The sequence below is a fragment of the Panicum virgatum genome, chromosome 5K (genome assembly GCF_016808335.1).
Source record: "Panicum virgatum strain AP13 chromosome 5K, P.virgatum_v5, whole genome shotgun sequence".
Lineage (NCBI taxonomy): Eukaryota > Viridiplantae > Streptophyta > Magnoliopsida > Poales > Poaceae > Panicum > Panicum virgatum.
The window spans coordinates 39,217,792-39,227,609 of record NC_053140.1 but is presented as its reverse complement, the minus strand read 5'-3'; positions in this window follow the sequence as shown (position 1 = coordinate 39,227,609).

The window sequence follows — 9,818 nt, the reverse complement described above, 5'->3', positions numbered from 1 at the left end:
GCGGCGGCCCGATTCGGGCGCCCAGGGCGAAGGCGGCGGCCAGGGGGAGAGGGAAAAGAGAGAGGAGGAGGTGGGGGTCCGATTGCTCTACCTATCTCGAGCTGGGGCGGAGTAGAGAGGTGGGGCGACGAGAGCAGGCGGCGGCGAGCGGAGGTGGCTGCGGCAGCGGTGCTGCAAGGCCGAGGAGGGGCGCGTGGGGGCTGAGCGGGTTCGTGGAGGGGCGGGGGTGCGCGGAGTGCCTATTTATAGGCGTGGAATGGCGGTGGCGAGGGGAGGACGCCGGTGGCCGGGCTCGGCGGCCATTAATGGCGCCTCGGCGTCGCGGAGCGGCGTGGCGCGTGATTCGCGGCGTCGACACGACGTTTCGGGCAGCGGCACGGCGGGCAAGAGGGAGGCGAGCATGTGGAGATGGCAGCGGTGGCGTGGAGCTCGGTGAGCAGGGGGTGTTGTTGCTAAGTGACGGCGGCGCGGGGAGCGCACGTGGAGCAGTGCATGGGCGGGTCTGGAGCAGGGTGAGCGGGACCGGGGTGGCCGGCGAGCGGCACGCGCGGCGGCTCAGCGAGGTGGGGTGTGCGGCGAGCTCGTGCGCGCGCTGCCGCGGCTCGCGCGGCAGCAGCGGTGCGGCCGCGCGGCTGAGCAGGCGGGGTCGGGCGGTGCGCGGCCGAGCGACGTCGCGGCGCGACGTGCCGAGCGCCGTGCATGCGTGTGCGTGCGCACGGGCAGGCCGGGGTGGTGCGCGCGCACAGGAGGCGAGCGTGGTCGGGGCGGCGTGCGTGCACCGGGCGGGGAGCATGGCCGGGCGGAGCAGGGGGGCGAGCGGCGTTCGGGGCGCGTGCGCGGGAGCGGAGCAGAGGAGGGAGAAGGAAAGAGAGAGGGGAGAGAAAAAGAAAAGAAAAAGAAAATGGAAAAAGGGAAAAGAGAAAAGGGAAAAAGAAAAGGAAAAAGAGAAAAGAAATGGAGAAAAAGAGAAGAAAAATAGGGAAAAGGGAAAAAGGGGCGAGCGCGCGCCGGCGGCGATCGTGGCGGGCGGTCGCTCGTGGCGACAAACCGCTGAGCGGCGCGGGACGGGTCGGCGACGAGGGAAGAAAAAGGAAGGGGTATGGTCGGCGGAAAAATGGAACGACGATGGGAATTGGATGTCAGGACAGCGGAAAATTTAGGGAGGGGTTTAGTTTTTAGAATTAAATGAGCTCAACGATGAAAAATAAATTTTGAAAATAACTTAGCGCGTGATTTAACTAGTAAATTTTTCCGGGATGTCACACTCGGCCGGCACGGCCACGGCGGCACCTGCGCGCGAGAGAGGCGATGGAGAGGGAGAGAGGTGCAGTGGTGAGCGGCAGCATGAGACGCGCGGCGCGCACAGCGCTCTGGCGGTGCCGTGGCCAAATTGGTCACGGTAACCAAGCACAGGAGCAAAATATCGAGTTCCCGCACGGGGGCAAAATATCGGGGCGTTACAGCGGAGCTCGAGCGGCACGCGGCGGCGGAGCTCGCGGCAGGTGGAGCTCGGGAGGCGCGCGGCGGGCGGCGCTCACGCGGGGTGGAGTGCTCGCGGCAGAGTAGGGCAGGAGCTCAACGAGAGAGATGAACGAGAGGGAGGTGATTTGGAGAGTTAATTTGGAGAAGGAGTTGGATCTCCTATCCTTTTGAGAAGCTTTAATTTTTTTAACTAGTCTTTTAGCTCTCCATTTAGCTAGAAATTTTAGCTAACCTGTTGGAGATGCTCAATCAGTACATATATCAGCCAAAGTGGATTTACCTCTTTGGTGAAGTAAACCTGCCCATTTAGAGTATGGAGAGCAACGAGAAAAAGAAAAAAAATTGGTCAAACTGTTTTCAAGCTAATGTCATGCATGGCCCATGAATCATGTCTAGCATGATCGTATCGTATCCCACGAGCCTGCTCCTGGCTGCCGAGCCTCAGACACTACCAGTAGGTTTCATCCATGGCCATCCGACGGGAAAGCTTGCTTGGATCCGCACAGGCACCGTCCCGCGCGTGCCTCCGGAAGCGGCACAATCACCGCGAGTGCCGGTCGCTTTCGACGCAAAGGAAACCCGTCAACCCAAGTCGGCAGATGGACCGGAGGGGCCCAAAGCCCCCCTTCGCCCAGCGGCAGGCAGTGATCACCCCCCCCCCCCCCCCCCCCCCCCCCCGATCGCGTAGGCCGCCGTAGCGCCCGTCGGCTCGCCGTGCCGCGGCGTGCTCGGTCGCAAGCGCGCGCGCGGACGCGACGCGGCCGTCGCGGTCCGCTCCGCTCCACCCCCACCGTACCGTACCGGATCGGCGACCTCGCGTCGGGACGGAGATATTTCGTGCGCCGGCGGCGATCTGGATAGGGGGAGAAAAGGGGATAAAGGGAAGCGGAGCGCTTTGGCTTTGCGGCGGTGCCCGCTCCGGCCGTGTCCGCCACTAGCCGCTGCGCCTGCGAAGGCGTGGCCAGGTCGGTTCGGTGACCACCAGCACCACCATGCATGCGCGGCCGGCGTGCAGTGCGCGCGGCAGGGGATCGGCCAGAGTGGACCGTACGCGACGGAGAGGCTCTCGCAAGTGATGGCCAAGCCCGATCCCCGATGGGGACTGCGATGGATTGATGGAGGAGCGAGCGATGCATACGCCGGTGTCGAGCTAGCTGATTGGCAGGTTGTCTTCTCGCGGCTGCCTGCCTCTGCCCCGGCGCGCTGCGGCGGCGCCAATCTCTCTCCTCTCTTTTGCCGGCTCGGGGTACGGTGGTGGTGAGGGAGCGAACGATGCGGGGTGGTGCTACTAATTGGGACGGGAAGTGGTAAAGCGCAGCCGCCGGGGTTAATCCGGTTGGCCATTGGCCAAGATCCTTCTTTGGCATGATCGCGACATCATCCGCCCATCTAATTTGATTGGCCGTCTGCCTGCATACCCTTCCTCCGATCACGACGTCCGATCCCGTCCCGTGAGTGCCTCCGAGGCTTTGATCAGCAGAGTGCGATGGGTGCATGCGTCAAGGAGGTCAAAAAGCCGTGCCAGAGTGCCCGGCCAGAGAGTCACTACTATCCAGTGACCAGTGCCGACGAGTCTTCCCTAAATTTGGCCCGAGTTTTCTCCAACTTTGGTCCCGGTCACTAACATGTAGAACAAGTACCCATCAAAAAGAACATGTAGAACAAGTAGATCCAGCCCCACACGTCAGTAACTCAAATACAAAGGAACCAAATTAAGTACAAGATCAATCAAACCATTTTCCCACAGTGCACATGCAGAAGATGGAGCAGGTCAGATTAGGTGCGCTTTTCGGCCTTTTAGTGATCAGCGCTGCTTACTTGTCTTTGAAAGCACCAAACAAAGATAGAGTGGAATAAAATTATTACTCGCTTTAGCTTTTTTAGATACAAAAATTTTGCTATACACCTAGACATAATATTTATGCAGATGTATAATAAGAACAGTAAGCTAAAAAGGCAAAATGACTATTTAAGACGGAAGAAGTATATGTGCTACGGTTCTAGCCGGAGCCGCACCTTTGGCGGATTAGCAACCTACTTAACCTTGTGGGACCCAACAGATATATAAAAAAATAATTTTCTATCTATCTCATGGCCACGTGGACGATCTGAATGTTTTGTTTCCCTCTCTCTCTCCGTCTCATGCATATATGAGATTTATTCTTTTATGGTCTCGGTTCAGCGCTTATGCAGAGTTCGTTTTTTTCTAACAACAGCGGGTTAGAGCCCTCAAGTGTGCATGGTTCGATTGAAGAAGCCCAAGAATTCGCTTTTAAACAACACTGGAGCTGCTCTAAGACTATATAGGTAGTCAAAAGTGTCACTGTTGTTTAAAGTTTAACTAAACTCGTTAAAACATTAATTTATTAGACCACATAAATGAGTTAAAGTTGTCTACAGTTTATTCTTAAATTTTAGCCAACTAAACTTTGAACTATAAAATTTTAACCATTTGGCTGCACTCACCGAATGCAGAGACCGGATCAATTATTATTTGATCTAAAATGAAATCTAAAAAAAACATCCACATCGTGGTTCCACATTAGGCGTGCTGGACTTATGTAACTTGCGGGAAAAAAAAACTCATGTCACCTTCAATAAGAAAATGTGGCCTTACCAGGTCAGAACAAGACTTAATGCATCTCCGCCGCTACTTTTGTTAAGCGAGAAATGCGTCTCCACTTGGGCTACTTTTGTTAAGCATATCATGAACAAACAGAGAAACGAAGCCATGGGTAAAAGTAAAACTGTCACATGAAACGATGTCATCTAATCTGAAATTTAACATAGACCTAAATCTTTTCTCTCTTTTGTGAACAAAATGTCATGTCAATACTTGGTCACCGTTCTGTTAAAAAAAAAAACTTGGTCACCGTATCACAATGCATTGTCGACTCTTAAACCTAGGCTCTGTTTGGTTCCAAACTTTTTTCAGAAGTCCATATCACATCAAAAGTAATCTTACTATTTTACAGTATTAAATAAAATCTATTTATAAATGTTTTTTGACAGCTGAGTGCTTTTTCGCGAGACGAATCTAATGAGCCTAATTAATTCATAATTTGCTACAGTGATGCTACAGTAACCATTCGCTAATCATGGATTAAGATATCTCATTAGATTCGTCTCGCATTTTAGCCCCAGGATTCTATAGTTAGTTTTATAATTAACATTTATTTAATACTTCTAAATACTAAAAAGTCCCTGGGACTTTTTTTAAGTCCCTATTCCAAAACACCCTCCTAGTCATTTGTTGCCTTCCTCACCAACCTTATATCCCGCTCATCCGCAACTATTTGCCGTGTAACATTACCATGGTTTTGGCGGATGTCACAGCCCGTGGGCCGTTTGGGCGGGACTGAATGTGCGACACTGTAGCAAAAACTAATGTAGCATCGCAGTTACTGTAGCAGCGGCACAGTACTTCCCAGTTTAGTCCCATACCGGAAACGGAACGAGAGGCAGACCAAGTTAAATAGCCGGTCGCGAGAAGCTAGTAACTCCGGATCGATCCTTTTGCGCGAAGCGAGGACGAAAGCGTCTACTCAACGTGTAGAGTAAATCTTAGCCGTTATCTCGGGTCGGGTCGTTACAGGGGTATCAGAGCTTATGAGCACGTCGGCGCGTGGAAACACAGATGCCAACAGCATGTGGACGGACACACATGGGCTGCTGCCAATGAACACCACGGACGTGGCACATGGGATCGTTAGCACTATACGTATGTGACGTGGTCCAAGAGAGGTGATCCTGCTCCTTTGTCCCGTATGGGTAAACTGGTTCGATGTCTCGACGAGGACGTCGAGTCCTCAACGGGGGGTGATTGTCACAGCCCGTGGGCCGTTTGGGTCGGACCGAATGGGCAGCACTGTAGCAAAAGCTACTGTAGCGCCGCGGTTACTGAAACAGCGGCACAGTACTTCCCAGTTTAGTCCCATACCGGAAATGGAACGAGAGGCAGCGGCACAGTACTTCCCAGTTTAGTCCCATACCGGAAACGGAACGAGAGGCAGACCAAGTTAGTAACTCCGGATCGATCCTTTTGCGCGAAGCGAGGACGAAAGCGCAAGAGAGTTAATTAGCAGGTGTGGTCTACTCAACGTGTAGAATAGATCTTAGCCGTTATCTCGGGTCGGGTCGTTACAGCGGAGGTCCACGAGCAGAAGTCCAAACACAGAGGTCTAGCCAAACGTTCCAAGAACAGAGGTCTGACCAAGGTTAAAGGGTAGAGGTTTGACTAAGAGGTTGTTTGATTTCAGAGGCTAAATTTTAGACTATGTCACATAAAAAAAATCTTGATATTTATTAGTATTAAATGAAGTCTAATTACAAAACTAACTACAGAACCCTGGAGCTAAACTGCAAGACGAATCTAATGAGGTATATTAATCTATAATTAGTGGATAGTTACTAAGTAAATCATGGATTAATTAGGCTCATTAGATTCGTCTCGCAAATTAGCACCCATATGTCAAAAAAATTTATAAACAAATTTTATTTAATACTTCTAAATGGTAAAAAAAAATTGATGTGACAGGGACTAGAAAAAAATTGATGGAAACAAACAATAACAGAGGTTCGGCTAAGGTTACATTTCCAACGTGTGCTAAAAATCACCTTGACAATTTCGAGTGTCTAACACTTTTTATTTTTCTTCTACCTTCTAATATATCTGCAGCAAATTTCAGATGGGACCCAGCTCATGCTTTCCGAAAAAAAAAACATGCATTTGTCGAAGTAGGGACGTAGCATGGCTAACGTGGACAAGAGTTACTAGATTTTGGGGTGTAGATTATATGCCAATCTTCGAGTGCTCGCGCTCAAGCAGTACCCGCAGAAGCTCTTCGACCACTACCAAGACCGTGCCGGACTACACGGACCTGCTCAGATCCGTCGCCCCGACGATGCTGTCAGCTGCACACGCTGTCGCTCAAGCAGGACAGCGTACAGCTCGATTGCGGACACGCATCTGCATTCCGCACATGCCGACGTCGCCCATGGTCGGTCCCAACACCGTGTTCGGGCTCAACCACTCCATGGTCAAGGGTATAGATGGTCATTCGGGCCGCCCGGCACAGCCCGGCCCGAGCCCGGGCTGGCCTGGGCACGAATGGATCGGGCTAGGCCCGGCATGAATAGGCTAACGGGCCGGGCCGTGCTGCCCGCCGTGCCACGCTCTCGGCCCAAGCACGAGCCCACGGGCCTGTTTCGGGCCGTGCCGGCCCAAAAAGCACGGTGCCTTCACTGTGCTCGGGCCGTCCGCCGCCCACACTCCCAAATCGAAATTGCCGACGCCGTCGCGCTGCCAGCCACGCCACCGCCGGCCACGCTCGCCGGCCAACGCCGCCGCCGCCCATCCATGCCCGCCGAGGCGCCGAGCCACGCCGAGCTTGGTGGCCACAGGAGGGGGGCGCAGTCGACCCCCCCACCCCGAGCCTGGCAGTCACGCCCGCCGGCCCCGCCGGCCGACACCACCACGCCGGCGCTCGCCACGAACGGATCTATAGAGGAGCTCGCCAGCTCGGTCGAGTGGAGTGGGAGCGGAGCGGGCGAGCGGCGTGGAGAAGAGGAGGGGGAGCGGCGCGCCGGCACAGAGAGGAGGGGAGCCCGGAGCGTCGCGGCGGTGCAGGAGTCAGGAGAGGAAGGAGCAGCCGCCAGCCGGTCACCGCCGCAGAAGGATGGGGGCGGCGCGGGGAGGGTGAGAGGGAGGTGGGCGTTGGGGAGGGCGAGAGACTGGCAGGCGGCGGCGCCCGGGGGAGGTGGGGGGTGGCCGGGTGGGGATGAGACGGTGAGGAGTGACTAGGGTTAGCAGTTTGCTTTCTCATTTTATATGGGGCTGGAAAATAACAGGCCCTTACCGGGCCGGCCTGTATCAGGCGTGCCGGGCCGTGCCGCCCAGCGTGCTGAGGGGGCGGCCCAAGCACGGCCCATGCTTGCGGGTCGGGCTAGCCCGGGCACGGTCTGGGTTTTTATTCCCGATCAGACCGGCCAAACTGGCCGGGTCCGGTACCGGTATACCGGTCCGGTTTGGCCGGAAACCGATCGGTACCGGTGGAATTCAAATTTCGCAGTTCAACCGGTTCCTACCGGTATACCGGCCGGTTTGACTGGTAACCTGTCAAATTCAAATTTTTTTCTTTTTTTGTTTAAATTCAAATGCCCGCAAAGTATACTAAATAAATATTTGTATAACATATTTTAGCCTAAATGAACCCTCCAACTCTTTTTTTACTACTTTTACATTGTATTTGTACACTTTTGTATGCATATTTTTTTTGTTTAACTTCAAATCCCCGCAAACTATACTAAATGAACGAACTTTTGAGAAAATTTGACACCATTAGATTCGTCGCACCTTAAAGTATTTTTAGGAATTTTTTTGGGAATTTTTCATTTTTTAAAAAATTTAAATTTAAATTTTGAATTTGGGCCGGTTTAGTACCGGCGCAAACCGGAACCGGGCCGGGCCGGTTTGACTGGTAACCGGTCAAACCGGGCCGGGCCGGTTTGACTGGTAACCGGTCAAACCGGACCGGTTCCCACCGGTTTGGTGAACCCTGGGCACGGTACAGGTCGGGTCGGGCCGGGCTTGGGCCGGGCCAAAAAACCGGGCTCATGGGCAGGTTGTTGGGCTCCGGACTGCATGAACATCTATAGTCAAGGGCTAGAGATGATGAGGAGTCAGGCTATCTGCACTCATCATATTTTATTTTCATCTCTAAAATATAATATTTTTGTTTGGTTATTGAAATTCACTACTTTATACTCAGTTTCTCTGCACCTGTCATTCTTTATATCTCTTACTCTATACCAACTACCAGTAATAAGGCCCACTTGTCATATTTTTTGTTTGGATGTGTCTCCGCGTCAAACGTTTGATATTTTATTATCTGTCAAACACTTGTTCCGCCCGTACGATCTGCATCCAACGTTTGCGGGCAAATGATTAATATACATATCTTAACGGGTCCGCTTTTCCCCTGTTGCGCGCCCGTTAACAAAAATCAATACGGCACCGCTATTTGTACCATTAGCAGTTTGACATGATTGATGGTGGTCCAGGGTCCGGTTAGAAAAAAGGATAAACGAAATATGAGCCACTTTTATATTCACGGGCTGTTTTATTTGTTTTCTTTGGAAAATGGGCTATTTTTATAACATGGCCCAAAGAAGCCTCTAGTGGGCCTGGTAGCATATTCACGCGTGAGGCAATTTCCCCCGTGGACCTCGCATCCAACCAACAGCAACGTCCATTGACAGGAACACAAGTTCTCAACCGGTTGACGTCGAGCAAATCTCTTTTTTTATTCTTACCCCATCTCCACGTGGACGCCACTCTCTCTCTCTCCGGCCGACGCGCCCCTTTCCTGTCCTCCTCCCTCACCGGCGGCGAGCGGGACGGAGGCCGCGGTCGCGGCGGGGCCGCAGCGGTGGGCTGGAGGCCTCCTCGGCTCCTCGAGCTCCGCCGGCCTCCATGGCGGGCCTCCTCGAGCTCCGGCCGCCCCCACGGCCGCGGCGAGCTGCGTGGCGAGCGCGCGGGGGCGAGGCGGCTCCCCTGCACTAGAGCCGCGGTAGCAGCGGCATGGCGGGCACGCAGAGGCGAGGCGGGCCGCGGCGGACCGAGGCCCCTCCCCTGCAGCCGCGCCGCGGGCGAGGTGAGGCGGAGGCGTGCGCTCCCCGGTGGCACGGCTCGGCAGCGGCCCTCCGAATCGGCGACGGCGACCTCAAATCGGAGCCCGCGCGGTGGAGAAGAGGTTGCGGCGACCTCGAATCAGAGCTCGACCGGCATCCTGCGGATCTGCGCGAGGCGGCGCAGGCCCACCGGCGTAGCGGCAGAGGTCCGCGCGGCGGCCTCCTCCTCCATGGCTTGCCGCCGCGGCATGACTCCCTCCTCCTCCCTGACTCGCCGCCGTTGCTCGCCGGTGGCCCCGCGGGCCGGAGCTGACGCGGAGGTGCAGGGGCCCCGCGAGCTCGCCAAGCGGCGGGTCCCTATCCCCTGCACGCGGGAGCAGCCGGCGAGCCGCGAGCCGCGAGCGCGCGGTGGGCGCCCCTGCTCCTCCCGCACGCCGGTCGCGCCCTTCCTCCTCTGCCACGGACATGCCTGCTCGCCTGCTGCGCCGCCCGCGCCTTTGTCCCGCCGCGGTGCGGGCCTCGCCGAGGAGACCGAAATGGCCACCGCGCTCATGGAGGCGGCGGCAGCCAGCGCCGCGGCCTCCGCGCCCACCCACGCCGCGAGCAGAGCCGGGGAGCAGGGCGCGAGGCAGGGGCGCCGGCGAGGAGCGGCCGCGCTCCGCCCGCTCCTCCGTCCCGCTGCGGAGAGGGCTCACTGGGTCGCC